Raw genomic sequence first — 21160 nt, 5'->3', positions numbered from 1 at the left:
GTGCACAAATATACCTATGTCTTATGATAGGGAATAGACCCCTATACATAACCATATAAGGTAATAGGACCTCATCCAAGAGGATAAATTGGGTCAAAACCAAACACGTGGTACAACGTATTGCTTACGTTTATATTTTGGCAATTTTGTACCCCTAGAAGGGAACGAGGTGGACCACCCAAATTTATTATAATACATGTTAGGGTCCAATACTATAATACCAAATATATAAAATGAGCAATTTCTAAAATTTAAGGGGTGGGCCAAAGTACCCCTCCCAAATTTTTTAAAGGAGTGCACAAATGTACCCATATCTTATGATAGGGAATAGACCCCTATACATGACCATATAACTATATAGGATAATAACACCTCATCAAAGGGGATAAAATCGACCAAAAACCAAACACGTGGTTGTACTAAAATTTTGGCAATTTTGTACCCCTAGAAGGGAACGAGGTGGACCACCCAAATTTATCATAATACATATTAGGGTTCTGTACTATAATACCCAATGTTTAAAGTGGGCAATTTCCAAAATTTAAGGGGTGGGCCAAGGTACCCCTCCCAAATTTTTCAAGGGGTGCACCAATATACCCATGTCTTATGAAAGAGAATGGACCCCTGTATACGAGGGTAATAACACCTCATCCAAGGGGATAAATTAGGTCAAAAACCCCCGAAATTTGACTTTTTGGCAATTTTTTACCCATGAAAGGGAACGACATAGACCCCCAATACTGATAGAGGTACATACTGTGGTCCTAGGCTACCATACCAAATTTTTAGATTTGGCAATTTCCAAAATTTAAGGGGGGTGGTCCTATGTACCCCTGCCAAAATTTAGGGGGTGGGCCATGGTACCCCTGCCAAAATTTAGAGGGTGTGGTCCTATGTACCCCTAGGTCATTGACCCCGGCCAGGGACCATGGGTCCTGAGGCAGGGACCCAGGGGCCAAAAAGTGTCCTATAGTCAGGCCCATACTACTATAGGTTTCTTAGGGAGCATCTTATTAGTTTGCAGTCTTTAAAGAAGGGAAAGAATGAAACTAAAGGTATTAATGAAGCTATGGGAAGATTCTATGACTTTTTTTATAAAAAAAAATAGGCTCTTTAAAAATATTTCAGAACAAACGAATGAAAAAGTCTATTTTAGAGCTATAACATTGTAAACTTGATTTTTTTTTATCTGAATGGAAAGAGTGTACTACGTCACACACACTGCTTTCGACAAGGAGAGGTGGAGGAGGGAGTGAGTTGGATTGAAGACAAGAAATAACTATTCGATCGAGACATATGTTTCTGGATTGCATAAGAAAATGGGGCAAGAGTTTGTTATTAATTTGGACTTAGAAATTTTGTAACAATTTCTAAGCCGCGGACTGTACATTATCGAAAAAAATAGACGTGAGTTTCGAAAACCAACTTGATGCGCAGTCTTCATAGAGACATTGGTAGCATATACCTTGTTTTCGGAGGTAATTGAGTCTGAGTCATATAGGGTTGCCATATTTCAAAAATGAAAATCCGGGACGCTACTACATTACGAGAATCTTTGAAATGCTTAAAATGAAAAGAAGTGTTATATACCAATTTACTTTCTCTCATTAGATAGAGTTGTTCAAGTATTACGTACTTACATTTTTAGTCATTTTAGTAGAATTTTCCTCCCTAGTTAAGCAAATGTAAGCAGATGATTTACCTCCTTGGTAAGCATTGCTTTTTTTAATTTCTCAGAATGTGTTATGTTTCGTCTCTTTCAGATTTTCTTTCAGTTCATTCAAGGTATGATGTTTCCTTTCAGAGGTTTTGACTGTTCGTGTTGTACCTTTTTTTTTTTTAAAAAAAAAACTGTCAATTCATTGGCAATATGTTCTGGCGGCGTTTGTTATATTCTCTGGTAAACAAAATATAATATTCCTTTTATTTCTTCTTCGCTGAAATCCGGGAAATATTTTTGGACGCCGGGATGCAGAACTCGATTCCGTGACGGAGTGGATTTTGCGGGACCCTAGAATCACAACTGAACAGAAAATTAGTATAATGAACATAAGAAGAGAAGTGATTTAATGTTGTGTATTGATTTCTATGGTCTTTAAGTCTGTACATAGGATGTAATTAAATAACACATGATTTTGCAGGATTAACGTACAGCAAAGTGTTCACGTGTCTCTTCAATTTCGTAGATGTATATCTAATGTTGTAAGTTCTAATCTTACGATATTCTCAGGAATAAAGCCCTTAACAGCTTACACCATGATGTACGTGATGGGATATTTGTCTTCAGTTCATTCAAAGTCGTTTCTTGCTCTAGGGAAAGGCACCTGATGTTTGTAGGATATAAAGTTGCTAAAAATTTGTTGTGTTAGATCTCTGATAGATCATAATCTTAGTTAAAATATGGTAGCTTACCTGTATAGGTGCAAGGATACGTTACCTTCACTTTTAACAAACAATTATGGAGGTTTACATTTATCCTTAGGAGAGGTACCTCAGGTATGGGAAGCACACCCTTAGGAATACATAGTCTTCTAAAAAGTTTGATCTTTGATCTGCCAAATAAAGGACGTAACTCTGTTGGTCTTAAACGGGAAGTGGACTTTGAACCTAATCTTTGATCATATCAAATTACTCTAATGAGGAATTTTATTCGGAGAAATTATGTATAGAATATGTATGGGGAGTGAATATGTCAAATGATGATGGCAAACAGCGTTGCCTAAAAGTTGACACAAAAAGTCGCTAAATAGGAAATGAAAAGACTCCAATTTCCGGTGAAAAGTTGCTAAAATAATTCATAAAATTCTCTCGCTGGATAAGTTTCCAGTCAGTGTGCTCTGTAAGCTACAGAAAAGTACAAGTAGAAACACAGTCGATTGAATTATATGAGTAACAACAATATAACATACAGATTACAGTGCAAAAATAATAAATTATACATGAATGGAAAATATGCCTGTAAGAAACTAAACAGACAGAATGTTTTTGCTCGCCACGCTCATTTTTCGGCATAAGCATAGTTTTCAAGACATAGATAATATATAGAAAACTCTTGGTATGTGTTAGTTTCATTTTCTTCACATAATATGTGTGACCCTGCTGTACGTTTTCTTGACATGTACTCCCATGCGCAATAGAAATTGCGCGTATACTGTAACTCACGATTTTTCGCATTTATTCCATTTTCATTACGTTTATGGATAAAATTGAGGTATTAGCATGTGGAGATAATAGAAAGCTATCCATCTAAGGAGATATTTCCAAAAAATATAATAAAATAATAAAAATATAACCAAAAAACAAAATTGTGCTTGGTTTTCTGTATACTGGCAATCATGATTTCAAGGGATTTTTTTTCAGTAGCATAGCACGATTGCGGAGGGAAATTGAAAATAGGCAGTGAACGAGCTGATGAAAGGAACTGGAAAGTGGAGTAAAATATTGAATTTATTGGTTTAAACCTGGTGTCTAGATGCTTTGCCAAATATAAGTTAGCTTCTGTAACCAAGATGTCGTACGGAAATATAGAAACAAAGAAGAAATGTCCTGTCTTGAGGTTGGAAGTGACATGCGCTGTGGATATTAGCATTTATTTGTTAAGGAAAAGAGAACAACCAAAAAGTAGTTTCCCTGGTTAGGTGGGTATCGTGGTGGATTACTAGTTCTTACACTATTTTGACACTAGATCGACTCCCATCTCATCCCATCCTTTTTTTTACAAAACATTACAATTTTCATGTTAATAAGAACCGAAGCAATATTATAAACACATAACTTATTGATATTTTGCTGTAATGACGTATTTATTTAGGATTAGAGTACTATTGGTAATAGCTATTGTTTTCAGTTCATGCTGTTGTATAGCTTCTCTCATCCTGCTTTCTTGGGAAAAGAACAATTTTGTCTCCAACAAAGAGTGAAAGATATATACGGACAGAAAAAGACATCGTCGTACCAAACGTGATTTATCGTGATGAAATGGACTGGTATGCCGTTATTTACAAAAAAAAACTAAAGTTAATTATTGAAGTTGGCTTCTCTTTACCTTTTAGCTAAAAAAAATTTTTTTCTTTATAAGACTATACTTTATAAGGCAAGGTTTGTGATCATACCACAAATTTAGCTAGGGAGTGAAAGATAATTGTTTATACAAACATTTTACAGGTTTAGGTGCGTGAAACACCAATACACCATGGTCTCGCTTATCCGACCTTGCTTTGTTCCACATACTGTATGATCCGACATATCACTGCAGATAGCTCCAAACGACAAGAAGAACTGCATGATGTGGTCTTAATCTATTTTTTATGCTCTGGAGTCTATCGTCTAGCGCGTCCGTCTGCACCTTGACTCATATGTCTATCATTCGGTGCAGACACGTAATTCTAATGTTTTAAAAATATCAATAATAATAATAATAATAATAATAATAATAATAATAATAATAATAATAATAATAATAATAATAATAATAATGCACCAGTTCTGTATTTCTCTTAAAATTTTTCCTACTTTTCATTTATAAACCGGTTTACTTTGGAAACTGTATTGTAGCAGAAACAAAATGAAACATATTTTCTAGAGAAATGTAAATAAAGAAAACTGTCTGCTACATATATCACATAACAAAAATAGCAAGAAGACATTGAGTGTATCGTTCTAATATATTAAAGTTAAAAACAGAACGGAAACGAAATGTTAATCCTATTTAAAACTGTTCTTTAATTCCACCTCGTATAATGGCTTTATGGTATGTTCTTAGAATTATAACAAGATAACAGCACATTGCCTAAAGTTCAGACACTGACTCCAAGTAAACTGATATAAAAGAATCTCAAAAGGGTAAAATCAAATTTTTAAAAAGTGCTTGAGTTTTGAAAGGGGACAGCCGTCAGGCCCTCACGCTGGATACGTCCCTCATTCAGTGCAGTGCATTTATTTGTTATAAAACATGATTATTAGATGCGCAATATGTAAAATTATATCATAAGTTTTACTTTTAATAGGTCTTTTCTTAACACATCCATATTATCCAGCGTTCTGCCTTCCTGTTTATGTCGGATAAGCGAAACTGTACTGTATTTCCAAAGCTAGCATACACAAGAAGTAGAATTGTATCGTCCTAGAACAGACAATAGTGTGAAATGCTTATATTAAAAGGCTGGAATGAAGAAAAAAGCATAAGTACTGTTTTGGTAGCGTGTGAACAAATTAAAAACAATTCAATATATTTCCTAAGTATCAGATTATCATCTTATTGTCTCGATGTGTATTCTTTTTTAAACATAGTTTTAAAAGCCATACCATTTCGCAATATTCCTAAGGAAATCGAAAGAAAAACTCCTATGTGTCTCTTGTGGCAAAGCGGCTTAAGTGCATGGTCCGAAACCGATTCCCACGTTAAGGTATAGATAGAGTTCCCATATTTCAAAAATGCAAATACGGGACTCTACTAAATTACGAGAATCTTCGAAATGCTTAAAATTGAGTATTGAATACTAATTTATTTTCCTCCATTAGATAGAGTTGTTCAAGTATTACGTTCTCACATTTTTATGCATTTCACTAGACCTTCCAAGTAGGGATGCATTCGAGTCGAGTCGAGTCTAGATTTAAGCCTGTCTCGACTCGTCTCGAGAAAATGTTGTCTCGACTCGAAAATATGTTTCTGTCTCGACTCGTGTCTCGACTCGACAGTCTCTGTCTCGACTCGACTCGAATTCGAGTCGAGACGTCTCGAAATTCGAGTCGAGACAAAATGTACGAGTTAAAATATACGCACACATCAGCCAGACCATCATGACTACCTACCTAATTGTCAGTATGTCGACTTTTGGCATGGATAAAAACGGCAACACGTCTTGGCATACACGCAATGATCCTTGATAGGTCGCTGGAGAGAGCTGGCACCACATGTGCTCACTCAGGTCACCTAATTCCCGTAAATTCCGGGAAGGGGGGCGATGTGCTCTGACGTCACGTTCAATCACATCCCACAAGGGACATCACTCAAATGTCCGGCTCCAATGTCAATGAAACTTTTTTTGCTGATAGAAGGCATGTATTCATCATTACTTCTGATGACAAATTTTTGCCATGGTGCATGCTTTCTATTTTTTTTAATAACTTTTAAGAGTTGTGATGTGGTTATTAGAGATTACTACAGAAGTCCCTTACTACCCTTTGTAAACGGAGCGTTAATGAAGAAAAGTGAAGAAAAGCCATGTGGATACATATAAGTCCTGGGGGGAAGTCGTATGGTAGATATGACCTTGATGGCAGCCATCTTGAATCCACCATTTTGAATTAAGGTCAAGTTTTTAAAATGGGAATAGGGTAATATGATACATAATTTCGGGCTAGAATTTAATTAGAAAAATAATGGTGAGGTTAGTTTTAAGATATACCCATTTGGGGGAAAGTTACAGGCATATTAATTGTTTTTACTTACTGTGTGCGTAAGTCCCTTCTTACTTTCGTTTCAAGACCTGTAAATCGATCGCAACGGCAGAGCCCGGTTTCGCACTAGTGTTTAGAAATCTTTAAACTCACTTGAGGCAATATTTGTGGATTATTGTATTGTATTTTGCCTTTAATTAAATTTGAACCCACTTCATGATCTTGTGTAAAGTATCACTAAAAGAGAATGTAAGCATGGCAATTATAGAAGGTGAGTAAGGTGCGTATGTATTTATAAGGAAGTCTTTTGTGGTTCCGCCAACCTATTCTTTAGTTGTTTTTTTTTTCAAAATACTCATATCTCATAAATAAAAGAGCTATTATAAAGTCTCTTACCACTATTCTTTAATACTTATAAAATTTTATTTATTGTAAAAGCACTGGCGAGATATTTCTTAACGCCCACTAAAATTATGGTGGAGCTCCTTCGTGGCTAACGGTTAGCATACTTGCCTTTCGCGTGGGAAACCTGGGCTTGATTCCCGGTGGGAGTTCATGTGGTTCGGATTCCACGTTAATCAGTAGGTCCACGTCTCACATAGCCTCGCTGCTGAACGGGACGTTAAACTCAGAATCAACTCAACTCAAAATTATGGTTTTGACTTTATTATGATGTCATTAGTTTAAACGCCCAACTGCCCAGTAATTATAAACATTGACTACATTATAAAATTGTAATTTTGACGACTAAAATATCAGAAATTAAAGATTATTCTTTGGGTTTTGGAACATTTTGAAAAACGTGAAAAACTGGTACTGCACCGATACAACACACCTTTTGGATTTGTCATAACATGTCTTACATAGCTTTGGTTCGATTCTCAACACGGACTGCAACTACCCGTTAAATTGTGCATCCGAAAGGCACTCTTTGTTAAACCTCGCTTATCACCGCTCATCTTAATAATATATATAACTTCACCGCGAAGCAAATGTTGCATTTCTCTCTTTCATCCTAACACAAAACAAAACTAACCACAGCTGTGACACGAAGGAGCTATTTCGAAAAGAAACAAGCTGTGCTTCATAGAGATGTGTACCAAATGATAGAAGTATAAAGTATTGTTTTCTTTCCTGTTTATTGATATCAGTTGGTGTTCTTAATGAGTTTGCTCATTAGTTTAGAAAGAGTATATATGGAATTTGGACATATGTTGTACGTATTCTCCTGAGAAATTGATGAGACCAGAAAAGTTATAAGGACAGATAGAATAGGTTTAAGCGCTTCTACGTGACTTTATCAAATATTTATTCTCCATAATGGTACCACGCGGAAAACTTGGTATAGGCCTACTTTTATCTTTGCCTCCCTCTGTTAGCTGTTTCGTATCATATATATCGGATGGTTTTGATATTTCTTCTGATCATTAAAACAACAATGGTACCTGTGTGCGTGCAGAAATGCAAAAGCACAAGGTAACTTCCTATTTGTTTTGTAAACAACAAACCCATTTCACGTGTGCGAGAGAAATTGAGCACAGCTAGATCGGGTGTTTACTTACGGTCAGTTCTCAGCAGGAGTCCATGGTAAAAGATTTGGCTATCTCGAAAACACTCGCAAAACCTTACAAATACAAAAGACTGCGCTTCAAAGAAAGTTTAGACACAGATGTTTCAATTTTCTTTTAGCATCTTTCTTCAGCAAAAGAGTCGGTTCATTGTATTCGAAAAAGAGAAGGGAGAAAGGGTGAATTTATATTTTATGTGGGGGGTAACGTTGTAAGTAGTATAAACAATACATACCGCTTCCGACTCTGTACTGAAGCACTTCCTTTAGCGGTATATCACTAGATCTATCCTGACCCTCATCCCACCTCAAGTTGTAAAGTAGAAAGGGACAGAAGTATTCAACATGACTGCGCACTTGAGTTTCATTTCACAATACGAAAACCAGTGAGCAAGTAAACAGTCTTTTGTAGGATCGTGTTTTACTTCTTGAATTTATTTTTGAACATTTCTGTGAATTCAACAACAGAACGCAGTAGAAATACGGACTAATTTTTACTCCAACCATTACTTTCGCTCCAACCCAGGGATGCCACATTTATGATTTCGTACTAGTTTAGTGAGTTTACTATTGAACTAGTGATCTAGTACGTACTTTGGGTAAATAGGCACATTCTAGTGATTTTTTGCATTTTTTCTGATGCAGACAAATGAGAAGGAAATGGTTCTTAAAATAAAAGGAAGAAGTATATTGCAGTTCAAAACAAATGTAGAAACCTTAAATTAGTTTTTCTTTTCCCTCTGACTGAATGAAACCGCTGCTGTGTAACGACCTTAGGTAAACAACAGCTATCTTTGGTCCGCTACCTCCTTTTGTTAGCCGACATGAGATGGGTTACTTTTTTTTCTGGAAGAAAGTGAAGAAATAATTATCCAGTACATTTACGTTTTGTCAGGCCCACAGGCGCAGTCTGTACTTGTTTCCTAACGAATTTTAGCAACATAACATAAATGAAACATATGTACCAGAAAATAGAGGCAGTACAAACGGAAATTTTCATCTGTGACACATTTCATGAGAAATATAGTTAGATGTCACGTGCAAGCAATCTAAACATGTCCTATCCTGTAATTCTATTCGTATGTTTATGTAGGTGAGACTGAGAAATCAAGAAACAATAATAACTGGTTTTCTTCCAGGGGGAAAATCTAAATGTGAAGGGGTGTTACACTGGGACTTTAATTGCGTCCTTTGTACAAGATTAACAAGTAATAGCAATTTTTTAATTTATTTTAGTTCTTGGGGAGAGGAAGATGGAAGCGAACCCTCGTAAGGACCTCTGCAAGGAAACATGAATACTATCCGCCACTGTTTGTTACATTACACAAAATAGTTTCATATATATATATATATATATATATATATATATATATATATATATATATATATATATATATATATATATATATATATATTGAGTTTTAGTCAGAGTTTTCATTCTGCAGGAGACGGGGGGATAGTAATACCTGACGAACATTTTCTATTCTCAGAGTGTTGCAATGATAGCATTTCCTCCATTGTAATTTGGCCAAGCTAGTTGCATTATATGTAAGGATTAAGTTAGCCTAAAGAGCTTTAATTTCTATGGCTGTTTTACTCTGTACCCATGTTTCTCATTTTCGGTCTACGGGACTCTGTGTCCGGAAATTTTCGATGGCTTCCAAGTCGGAAAATAAGTGTATCAAAGGCATATATATTATATCTATGGTTATATGAGGCATGGATCTACAGTTTAAAGTGGGATACCGGTAACAACTTCATGAGCTTCCACCGTAAATCGAACCAGAGTCTCCCGCGATCAAGGCGTATGTGTTAACCATACAGCCACGAGGAAATTCACATAAGCACACACACATATATATTGTTGAGTTGATTTTGACTTTACCGTCTCTTTCAGCAGCGAGGATATATGAAATGTAGACCTACTGATTAACGTGGAATCCGAACTACATGAGCTCGCGCCGGGAATTGAACCCGAGTCTTCCACGGCAAAGACGCGTACACTAGCCGCGGAGTTCACACACACACACAGAATCAGAGTCCTCACACACCAAGGGTGAGAGCTGTGCCACTGAGTCACAGCGGCCACGGGGCTAGGTCGAGTCTACTTTACGTTCATAGTTTCTTAGTACATAAATGTTATGATTAAAACAAAAGCTTTCGAAATGCATTAAACAATTAGCTCGATTTGAGTGTGAACTTAAAGTTATATCAGAGTGTAAATACGGATACGCACCAAAGCTCGAAAACTTAATACACTATTTCTCCTATATAGTCAGCATGTATCAAGCAATCGTTCAGCTTTCATTTGAGAGGATGGAAATCGAAGGCCCCTGAACAACTATGTTACTAATGTGCGGAATGTATTTATCTTACAGTGAACTGTTTTGATGCCAAGTGGCCTAACTCCAAAATTGAAATTTTCCAGGAGTGAAAGTTGAAGTTCAATATCTCATGAACAATCCATATTTCTTTTATGTTGGGAACCAAAACCATAACTACTGTATGTAGTTCATTGTTTTATAACTTAGTGTTTACAAAAATCCTTTTACAAATTCCTATTCATAGAAGTAAATGGTACTTATCTGTACTAGTTCTTGGCATCCAAGCAGTCCATTTATTGTAATACTAGCTTAATATACCCATTCTTCGCATGGGGGTTGTATTTGGAAGTCAACACCTGTGGAAGTATCACCATTCATTTCAGTGACCGCGAAAACTATGGATTTGACACTAGTATCAATCAGTATGGACTATTTATACATGTCTCGGTATTCCTCACCCGCTGACACCCGGCCCGCATACAGTAGTAGCTGAATTTGCAAGTCATCGCTGATGGAAGTGTCACCATTGATCTCAGCGACCGTGAAAACTATGGATTTGACACTAATGTCGATCAATTTGGATTACTTTTACTACATGTCTCGCTAAACGCCCCCCTGAGACCCCCTTGTTCCAATTTTGACAAAAACGCTTCGCCTTAGATTGGGACCTGGACCAAGGTATCCGTGACCAAAATTTGGTAACTCTCGGTCAACTTATCTGGTCCCCAGGTCGGTCCCAGTAAACGTCCCACCCCCGAGACCGCCCTGGTTAGAAATTTAAAAAAACGCTTCGTCTTGATCTGGGGCCTGGACTAAGGTACCCGTGACCAAATTTTGGGAACTCTCGGTCCACTCGTCTGGTCCCTAGGTCGCACACAGACAGACAGACAAACACACAAACAAACTCTTTATTTTATTTATATTAGATAAGATATACTATGTAAAATAGTCTCGTATCATAATATGTGATTTACAACAAATGTTACATTATATATTATCCGTAGCTCGTGATATGCTGCAACATATTAAAGCCTCAGAATAGTTGGGCAAGCGAATAATCCAGAAGTTACGTAACCCTATTGCGTTCATGGGAACGAAAACACAATAATTATAACTATGCTAAATTACTATAGACTACCAACTGCTCATTCAGAGAATTTACGAAGTTCACTTTATCGCAATAGTTTTATACAAACTAGATTTAGACTACGGATAATAGTTTTATACAAACTAGATAATCAATTATTATTATTATTATCATTATATTTGCAGTACAACCAAATACAACGACATTAACTATTAGTTCTAATTAACTGAATTGAGCTGAAAATTAAATCTTGATCTTTAAAGATTAACTATTAATTTTATGCGTTCTGTACCTTTCTGAAGGAATAAAAGCTGGAATTGGTTTCAAGGCTGTTTCTGAGTGAATACTTTCTTCAAAATAATATTAAAAATTATAGAAAGATTTTCGAGACATTCGAGTCGAGTCGAGATTTTTAAGAGCCGTCGCGACTCGACTCGTGTCTCGACTCGAAAATTCGAGTCGAGACAAACGTATTTCTCGACTCGTTTCGAATTTTACAAAGTGTGTCTCGACTCGAATCTCGACTCGAATTCGAGTCGAGTCGAGTCGAGATTCGAGACATGTCTCGACTCGAGCGCATCCCTACTTCCAAGGGCGCCGATTTCTCTGTAAATTTGGGGCGGCACTCTAATGCAGAAGATATGTATACGAGGATTTTAAGACAAATTGCACTCAAATTATGCCAAATATTGTATATTCATAAATACAAAGGGGGCCCACATGAGTTTTGGGGGAGGCCCGGTCCCCCGGCCCCCCAGGATCGGCACCCTTGACTTCTTCCTAGTTAAGGAAACGTAAGCAGATGGTTTACTCCCTCTCCCTTGGTAAGCATTTTTTTTTAAGATATCTTGTGTTTCGTGAAATAACAGCAGAAATTTTCTGATTACTTAACCATCTAAATGAATGTTTTCACTTAGAGCCATCCCGTCGATTCGCGTTGCCTAGGATTAAAATAAATTAAGGGTCAATAATGAAGATGAGAGTTCTATGTCAAACATGAAGAGACATGTGGATCGGAAATCTTTCTTTGTTCGAACTTTGATTTTTTCAAATCCATGATGGGAAGTTATAATATGAGTACAATTTTCGAAATTAATAGTATACAATCGTAAAAATATCTTACAAAACAATGGTTTATTGCAAAATACTCTGACTCACAGAATAAATTACAAGTTATAAACTTGTTACTTTTCCTGAAGAGTCTAAGTCTTGAATCAGCGTAGTGCTTGGAACGATTCCCTCACTTGTTCTACCTTCCCGTGGGACAGCCTTGATTCGACTTGATCCTGAGCGGATTATTCAGAAGTCGAAGTCGGAAGATGTTCCCCATTGTTGCAAAACACTCTTGGTCGATTACAATCTGCCTCACTTGTGTGGGGACAACTTCATGCCGTAAGCGACGGTGGACCACCGATAGGCAACTAGCAACATGTGCCCAAAAATTTGCGTTCCCGCAGTGATGATCGGCGGTGGTCCCACTTCCGTTTTGAAAATTATACCACCAGCGGCAGAGAAGCGACGGAACACCAACGAACCACAAAATTATTCCCCGAAAATACGTTAAATCGCCTATGTGCGTAACTTGTTTGCATTAAGATGAATAAAAACATTTTTAAAAAAAGCAAAGGGAAAAGTGCCCTGAGGTGGGCCCGAACCACCAACCTTAGGGTTACTAGTTGCGTGTTCTTCGAATTCGCCATGGAAGCGATTATTAAGACAGAGCTTGTAGAGTGATAAATCGTTGAAGTTTTCTTATTATTTCTAATCAGAGTGCTCCTGTTACTATTCGGTTCAAAATCTCTTGTCGTCGCGAATTCTATCGAGGAATTTGAAGCTTAAAATATACAAAACGATAATCATGCCTGTTATTCTGTATGACTGCGAAACATGGTCACTTACTCTGAGGGAAGAACATAGACTGAAAGTATTTGAGAACAAGATCCTGAGACGAATATTCGGACCCAAGTGGAACGGGAATGGGGAATGGCGGAAACTTCATAACGACGAACTACATAATTTATACGGTCTACCCAACATTGTTAGGGTCGTAAAGTCTAGGAGGTTTAGGTGGGCGGGTCGTGTAGCTACAATGGAAGAAAGTAGAAACGCTTTCAAAGTCTTGACTGGAAGACCAATCGGAAAACGACCATTAGGAAGACCTAGATTAGCAAGATGGGAGGACAATATTAAGATGGATCTCGCAGAGATTGGAATACAAAGTAGAAACTGGATGCAGTTAGCTAAGGATAGAAGTCAGTGGAGAGCTTTTGTGAACGCGGCATTGAACCTCCGGGTTCCATAGGCCATATAGTTAGTTAGTTAGTTAGTGCTCCTTTGACCGTGTATATTTGGAATCAGATCAAATGCTCTCGCCATGTAATTTTATAACAAAATGGCAAGCGTCTATTTACTTTTTTCATAGTTCTCCCATATTCACTTGCTAGTGATCGGCGACAGTTTGCATCTAAATTCATACAATTATACGCACACATCTAAAGATTTTTCACTTCATGATGTAAAGGCAGGACTTACTCTTGACCCCCGGAGCTCAAGTATTGTCCGTATAATAACAACTCGTCAGGAAAAATTAATATAAAATAACAACCGCATGCACATGACTGGCGATAGTTCGTGTTGGTCCCTTTGCGATTCTCTGTGACAAATCAAAGTAGCGCGGATCAAAATGAAGTCCTCGCTGTTACGCGGTGTCAACTTCAATATCCTCGATTCTAGATATCTGCTTCGACTTGACGAATCCCTGCCACTAGTGGCACACGAGCGGCAATCCTTCGACGCGTCGCTATATCGACGATCGCCATTTACCGGCAAGTAGGCCACTAGGTGCTGGCGATGTTTACGGCATGGGGAAGCTAATATAGAATCAAACCAATAAATAAATCTAGAGCCTTATAAAAAGTTTTCCCAAAATTTACATCTAGCAAAATCATTTGTTGGTATTCCAGAACTGTAAATTCACCTTTATTCATAATTTACTTCTATCGTAGTTTGGATATAATTAATACTTTTTTTTTTTTTTTGCTTTAGTCATATTTAGCAGTTTTACATAACAGTCAGTCAATTTGGATCTGTGATTTCAGAGGTTTAGAGATTTCCTTATTTTTTTCATTTCTACAACAGTTTGCAACTAACACCACTAACCTATCTCTTTCGATATTTCCATATGCAATTGCTTGGTCACTCCCAGTATATTTCAAACAATAAACTATTGACGGTGTCTTACTCCATTAATCCGAACTACATTTAATATTCAACAACTCTGTGCATTTTCCCTTAAATCTGCAAAATTTCTACTAGGTTAAAACTGAGCATTTTCTATTTTCTTCCTTTCTTGCTAAAACAAAAGTGTTCTTTAGACAACCTAGAAATGATGATTCTATACTACATTATGTTGCATAGGGCATTTTATGTAGCATATCATTTTACAGTTGGACACTTCCTTCGTATATTGAAAACAACAAGGATTAAGTCCTTCTACACTTACATGAGAAGGAAACAAATTCTTTTTAATTCGTGGAATTGTGGCAATGCACTAGGTCCAGAGAGTTTTTAATGTAAGATTATTATTATTATTATTATTATTATTATTATTATTATTATTATTATTAATAATAATAATATTATTATTATTGACTTAGGTTTTCCTGAATATTAAGCAATATTTCACAAAAAGCTGGTACTTTAAACAAATGTGTTCGATATCAAGTTTTCATGAAGTAGTCACTCTCTCCTATAAATAATTTCATAGGGGCCGCGGTGGCTCAGTGATAAAGCGTTCACCTTTGGTGCATGGGATCCTTGGTTCGTCCCAGCTCGCACCAAGTGAATTTTGTGGTGGACAAACACCATGTGCATGGGTTTTCTTGGGGTTCTCCCGTTTTCTCCCACTTTCTTCATTTCGCCATTTCATGCATTTCTCATCATCACCGTCTCCCTTAGCCTAGTCGGTATAAGCGTGGGTCGTAAAACTTAAAGATTGGATTTCAAATAATTCCAACGCAAACAGTTGCAGGAAGTATGTCATTTCGAATAAAACAAAGTACTCTATAAAATTCTGGGTATTATTATTTTTTATATATACAATTCTAGCGGACCTTATTTCTAAATCGAAGGGTAAGAAGACTAAATTCACTCTCTTATTATTATAGATTCATTTCAATTGAAGCAGTTAAAATAGTTGGGAAAAATTGGAAAGCCATACCCTATATTCCAGTGTGCCACAACCGGGTAACAAGGCACACTGGCGTGCCCAGCAAAATGAACAGTGTGACACAAACTTTTACCTATTATTTACAAAAATATTTGTCGAGTTTATTTTATTTATTATTATAAACGATTCTTCCACGGATCAGGGATCAGCTGTCTGTATACAGTTAAAGAAACAAGTATCACATTGATGGAATGAGTGTAATTATTTACTTTAATAATATTAGAAAGGTATATTTTATTGTATTTTCTACCGGGAATAACTGCATCCGGTCTAGAAAGCTCGGACTAACAACAAAGGAACGCGATGTGCCAACGACACACCACCCTATAGTCGTGAGTGCCACAAGTCCTTTTCTACGTCTTGGCACCCTAAGGGTTGATGCCATCAAAGAGAGAGAGAGAGAGAGAGAGAGAGAGAGAAATAACTTAAGTCCATTGCACTTACATGCTTAAATAAAGCAATTATGTAAATAACATTCGTTTTCTGTTTATTATTATTATTATTATTATAATTATTATTATTATTATTATTATTATTATTATTATTATTATTATTATTATTATTATTATTATTATTATTATTATTATTATTATTATTATTATAAATTTCTTAGGAAGTTGACTGCCATATGTATGCTCACGGACCCCCGTGAAATTAGCGACCAAAAGTTTAATAAATCTACATTCTTTTTAGAGTTCTCAGTAGCACTCAAAGAGTTCTAGAGTTCTTGCTAGGTTAGACCAACAATTCTGGGTAAATAAAGATTTTATAGTGATTTTAAAGTTTCGGTGCTAACTTCACAGAAAACCAAAAATCTTAAAATCTCTATATTTTTTAGAGTTCTGAGTAGCTCTCCCGTGCAGCGCTCGTGTATGATTTTCCATACACAAACTATATATTCCAAGTTTGTTGTGTTCGTTCTATAGGTGTGTTTGTAATTAGATGCATATGGCGCAGAACTCAAAATTTAGCAGTGTTGCCACAATCCTAGCTCTGAAGTGGGCTGAAAAATAGTACCAAATTGAAACAAAAGGGGTTGAATTCATTATTTTATACCAGTGTAATACATGGCTCTAGCACGAAACTAAAAGAAGTAAAGTTCTAGAACACTCCCCCCCTCTTTCAAGAGTCCAAATCGAAAATGTTCTCTTTTTAAAAATTATTTTAAAAAACATCCAAATTGGAGGACCCAGCGGTCTTTGGCACCTCTAGGCAAAATCCTTAGTGGCGCCCCCTCACCCATTTAATAGGCCAATGCATGACCATCTGTAACTTAAGCGTATGCGCCACATTCCACATTTGATTAGCTTTGGCAGTGTTGCCAACATGAGATTTTTCTTTCCACTAAAACAGGGCTAAAAATTCACTAACTACAATAAAAAGTTATCACGTCTACAGATATACTGTAAGTAATATTGCAATCGGTATTTAAAAAGATCAGCTAATTATTACTCTCCAATAATGTGAGATTAGAGTCTAAATAGGTCAGTATTCTCCTCATCCATTTAACACTACGTTATCTCAATCAGCATCAGGAGCGGACGAAAGCAAAATTTTCACCCCGCCATTGAGTCTTTGGCGCCTCCACTTAGTTCTAGATTATATTTTACATTTTATTACAGTGGTGTTAGAAAATACGTTCGAAAATTTATTTTGGGGTGCTCGTTTGGGCGCCCCCTGTATTAGCATCCCGGGCAGTTGCCCGGTTTGCCCAACCTTTGGTACTTGTGCTTGGTTCTGTGTAGCCGCAGTACGTGGCAATTGTGCTGAGCCTCATAGCAACACTTTTTAACTCATTCTACTCCAGAATTTGTCATTATTGTTGAAAGCCTGTTGCGTAGGGAAATTTTATTTATAAGCTCAGTACATGTAATATAGGATTGACATCGTATTAATACAGGAGAATTAATTTCTTAATCATACAGTGCTATAACATCGACGAGTTTACAGTAATGCCAATAATTTGATACGCAAATGTAATAAACCTATTATATTATAATAATGGTATATCCTATTATATCATAATAGGAAATATAATAGAGGCCGCAAATTAAAAGAGAAAATAGTTATCGTCTTCGGTATGTTTATAAGGCAACCAAACTCGCCTCTATTTTAAAGTGACCAATAAACCAAAATGGCATTATAGCCATGTATGAAAATATATAAAACGAGGAAAAAAAATCAATCACCTCCGAGTTCGTATGACATCACTCCTCATGACATCACACAGTATGAGTAACGTGAGATGTAGGAAATGTCTTACTGACACTTTTGAAAATGTGACAAGTATTTGTTAAATGGTGCTGAATTGGGTAGAATTGTACCAACTTTTTTCACAAAAGGGGCTGAAAATGCTAGCGTGATGAATAACAAAAAGGGCTGAATTTGGTACAATTGTACCAAGTGTGGCAACAGTGAAATTTAATGTCCACGCTACGTATATGTAAAACCATAGACAAAGAAATTTATGAACAATGACATTTATGGCGCTAAAACAAAGGGCAAAAATAAAGAATTACTGGCGGATTGTTGTCCGTAGTGCACAGGTGATAACGGTTAACAGTGTTAAATTTAAACAAATAGGGCCATATGCAGAGTTCTTCTGACGTGTGATTAGTGTCATATTAAAGCGTTCGACTTACATATGCTTCCTGCAGAAGTCGGGCGTTTAGCATGATGCTAATCATTTGTCAAAACGACTCTGCATAAGGCGGATAGAGTTTTAATTAAGCGCGAATTTAACTTATAGTGTACAGTGGGGAAGGCTCAGGAGTTCGCTAGGATCGTTACAATATCGAACCCCGTGAAATGCACTGCAAACCTGTCTGCAAGCTCCCCGTAATGTTCAACAGATATTGTGTATTAATGCTCATTTCAATGCAAACCTATATAGGCAGCCCTGGCCACGGCGAGCAGATAGTGGAAAATCTCCTCGTGAACGCTCACGAGCATTCTACGAGCAAATACCGTTGTCCGTGCTTCGTGAATCTTCGGGTTTTGTCCTTAGAGGAGCGGAAGTGTTGTCAACCTTGGCGGTAATCACTAGCTTACCAAATAAAAAAAAAAGTAAGTATGGTAACTGATTGCCATTTAGCGTATAGTGTTTTTTACAATGTGGTAACCGTTAACTATAGACAACACAAACTGGTAACAGCAATCAAATGATAAACTACGTACGTTCCTTTTCTTCTTTTTTCTTTCCTTTTGTTAAAGAAGGATGTGGTGGAACCAAACCATCGCTTACATTTATAAAAAATTGCCAGTTTGCCCAATGGAAAACCAGTTTTCAATATATATATATATTATCAAGTCCTTAATCCGAGTGTGGGTATGTTGTTTCGCTTTTTAGGAAAAGAGATAATCTGTTGATACGAAAAAAAAATACTGTAGCACTTGTTTGTAATTATCTAAGTATTATCTCCAGAAAATTAGCTTATGCATGTATGTGTGTACGAATAGGCTTAGCAAGGGATTGGTTGTGGAGATTAGAAGCCACTATTACACTATCAATAGGAAGAATAGTATTTCTTACTCCACTTTTAAAGTGGGGCCGCGGTGGCTCAGTGGTAGAGCGTTCACATCTGGTGCTTGGGGTCCCGGGTTCGATCCCAGCCCCCGCCAAGTGAACTTTGCGGTGGACAAACACCGTATGCGTGGGTTTTCTCGGGGTTTTCCCATTTCCTCCCACTTTCTTCATTCTATCATTTCATTCATTACTCAACATCACCGTCTCCTTTAGCCTAACCGGTATAACCGTGGGACGTAAAACCCAAAGATTTCATTTCATTTTTTCCACTTTTAATGTTACTTTGATCGCAAAGAATCAAACAAAATATTAAGAGAGCCAAAGAGATTTTCCATTTTTAAGAGTGACCATTAATGGGTACCATTAGTTTTTTTTTTTTTTTTTTTTAACAAGGAGTGTCTTTTTAATAAGGAAAAATATATTGTCCCTGGCTGGTTGCTTGCCGGTGGCTTGTTAAAAGTGAAAAAGAATGTTAAATCATATCAACGACTGAAGCTACATGCTTGTCTTTCTTTGATAGTTACTGACTGGTTTTGAAAGTCACGATGTTGTAGGCCTACTGTAACAGCGTAAACTTGGAAGGGAACGTTCCAACTGAATGATACGAACAATTATTCCCAATGTCTTGAACATGAAACGTGGATTGCACGGATAACGCTTAAAGTGGGCTGAACTGCACTGGAATTTCCTTCCGGCAAATTAGTGTTTGGTCGGAACTCAGTTCTTCTGTGTAATTGTCTCTTAACAACATTTGAACATTTCTGTTAGATAATAATATCTAACTAACTCTATGGCCTATGGAACCCGAAGGTTCAATGCGGCGGTTACAACATATTTCCACTAACTTCTGTCCTTAACCAACTGGATCCAGTTTCTACTCTGTACTCTTATTTCTGCTAGATCCATCTTAATATTGTCTTCCCATCTACGTCTAGGTCTTCCTAGTGGTCTTCTTCCAATTGGGTTTTCAGTTAAAATTATGAAAGCGTTTCTAATTTCTTCCATTCTGGCTACACGGAATGGCCACCTGAGCCTTCTACACTTAATGACCCTAACAATGTTAAGTGAGCGGTATAAACTATGCAATTCCTCGTTATGAATTTCCTCAAATCCCCATTTTCATCCGTCTTTGGTCCGAATACTACTACTACTACTACTATTATTATTATTATTATTATTAATAATAATAATAATAATAATAATAATAATAATAATACGCATTATTATTATTATTATTATTATTATTATTATTATTATTATTATTATTATTATTATTATTATTATTATTATTATTATTATTATTATTATTATTATTTTCAACCTCCCGTCGTTCTGCTATCAATCTAGCAACGAAAGGCATTCACAACTTAGCAAACGTGAAGCGAGTGACAAGTTACAGACCGAGTGCTAATGTAATGCAATGTCACGAATTGTGTAAGCAAGCTAAAAAAGGCCTGAAACAATTCGTTTCCGATTTTTGCAGTCGTTTTTACGTCTGTAAGCTGACATGTTTAATATTAGTTTCTTTCTTTCTTTCTTTCTTTTTCATTTGTTAGTTACTTCAACGCTAACTGTAACCTCTATCATGTGTCTTCCTAGATCAAAAAACGTACCAATTTTATTTCCTGCAGTGTTTTCGCGTCACTGCTTTCGAAATGGGGAGGGGGAGAGCACACCTGCACATTTCACGCTTGCGTCTGCTCAATGCTTCAACATCGTGCAAATTTGTGACCAGGCTTGGCCGTAGGTTTTTTACCATCATGTGTGGTTGGCAACACTTATCGGATGCAGTGGAAGGGGCGGAGCTACCAACACCTGTGCTCACCTGTTCTTATCTCAGCTCGTTGTCGCTCACGCTTCGGCTCTGGGAGCCAATTCATGGGCAGGCCTGTATATAGGCCTACGCACTTCAATACTCAACGAAGGTGCAGACTATTCATGAGTTGCAGTATTAAACTCTCTCAGCCACTGTATTCTCCTAACATGTCTCCCAGCGATTACAACATTTTTTTTGTTATCTCAATCACTT

The 21160-nt window shown here is 36.8% G+C and overlaps 1 protein-coding gene across 1 annotated transcript in view; it reads left to right on the top strand.

Moving 5' to 3' along the window:
* Positions 1-21160, top strand: part of LOC145661049 (vesicular acetylcholine transporter-like) — a 2637391-nt gene that overhangs the window by 2031188 nt on the left and 585043 nt on the right. The gene's annotated exons all lie outside the window — the stretch shown is intronic.

Source organism: Thermobia domestica, chromosome 1 (genome assembly GCF_964235325.1).
Source record: "Thermobia domestica chromosome 1, izTheDome1.hap1.1, whole genome shotgun sequence".
NCBI classification, from domain to species: Eukaryota; Metazoa; Arthropoda; class Insecta; order Zygentoma; family Lepismatidae; genus Thermobia; species Thermobia domestica.
Note: the sequence above shows the minus strand (reverse complement) of the source record. Positions and strands in the feature narration are given on the sequence as shown.